The sequence below is a fragment of the Frankliniella occidentalis genome, unplaced genomic scaffold, assembly GCF_000697945.3.
Source record: "Frankliniella occidentalis isolate FOCC.00 unplaced genomic scaffold, Focc_3.1 Scaffold54, whole genome shotgun sequence".
NCBI lineage: Eukaryota > Metazoa > Arthropoda > Insecta > Thysanoptera > Thripidae > Frankliniella > Frankliniella occidentalis.
Window position 1 is genome coordinate 545,313 of NW_026267184.1, and position 1,470 is coordinate 546,782.

At 51.2% G+C, this 1,470-nt stretch overlaps 1 protein-coding gene across 6 annotated transcripts in view; it reads left to right on the forward strand.

The window, feature by feature from the left end:
- Nucleotides 1-1,470, forward strand: part of LOC113205817 (poly [ADP-ribose] polymerase tankyrase-2-like) — a 24,351-nt gene that overhangs the window by 1,680 nt on the left and 21,201 nt on the right. The window lies entirely within an intron of this gene.

Sequence of the window (1,470 nt, forward strand, 5' to 3'; positions counted from 1 at the left end):
ACCCCACCCCCCAACCTATTGTCTCGCGGAGCCGCGCATCCCGTGAGAGATACAGTCGGAGGTAATGAGAGTAATGCGTCTTGATGAAAGGCCCCCCCACTTGGCGCGCCCCGGCCAGTTGATCGGAACGATCCGTATGTGTGTACATATATCGAGACGGAACGACGACGTCGAGAGACGGGAAACGGCACGTGAATTACATCGCGAAGGGCAAACAAGAAGTACGTTACGCGCACGACGTTGACACGAAAAAGGGGGGCAAAGTTTTCTTTTCGCAGCGACGCCGCGACGCGGCGGTACACACCGACAGTATTTTGTTTTATTTCAAAACGCCGCGTGTCCGTGTGCGTGCGCGCGCGTGTGTATGTATGTGTATGTATGTGTGTGTGTGTGTGGCAAGAAGTCGTAGCGTCTCGTGGCTCTGTTCCCAGTGGCCGCTGTGCTAGTCCCTCTACCAATCCCTCCCCCGTCTGAGCCTATGGGCCTGAGATTAATACCGCCCGCCACTGTTGCCGGAAACACCGGTAAAAAAAAATGTAACTGGCACAGAAAGAAGCCACAGAAAGAAAACAACAACGAAGGTGGCACGAATAAATGAAGAAATCTAGGGCAGTGGGGAACGACACCTCGTTTAGAATAGGCCGACAAACGGCCGGCCGGAGAACACAAAATTAATTTTGTACCTTCCTTAACTTAAAATATCGCCTTTATTGTGGTTGGGTCATCTCATCCACGAAGTGCGTCTGTCATTTGCCATTACGAAAGAGCCAATAAGTTTAGCCAATGCAAGGTCTCATAGCACCTGGTAGGTAGGCAACATCTTGCCTGTAGTGCAGGAGTGAACTGCGGGCTGGCCTACCCCGAGTCTTGCAGGCGCCTAGCTCTCGTAATTTGCTGAATGATCGAATGAGTATGAGAAACGGGTGTACTTTCTAAACGAACCACAAGAATAAAAAAAAATCATGTTGTTCTCAGTGCAAGAAGTTAAACCCTTTTCGGTGGCATCGTGGCCGAACCTACACACACACACATGGTGCGGGGAAACGCGAACGACGCGAACTTAAGTTCCAAGTATTGCCCTTTGAGCGGGAAAATAACGGGTTCCATCAGGACACTCCTTCGCGTTTCCAAAACGGGCACGTAACGACTTTGATAAAGTCGCTATAGGCTTGGACTAAAAGTATCGGACGTTCAAATACTGTCACATTTTTTTGTTTGGAATAAAATTGCGTAGCTCGCACTCGACGCTTCCGGCGGTTCCCCCTCTACCTGTTGCTCGCCAGGCCTGACACGCCCCCCCTCCATCTCATAATCCATTTTAAACTCCTCCCGCGTGCATTGTGCAGCTAAAACAACTGCAATGCATGGTGCTTTGATCCGAGCTTTGATCGACATAGTTAAAGGGAAGGGGTTGGTGCAAGGGGATTTGGTCAGCGGGGGTGCCGGTGCGTCGGCTGGCCGGGTGGAGGG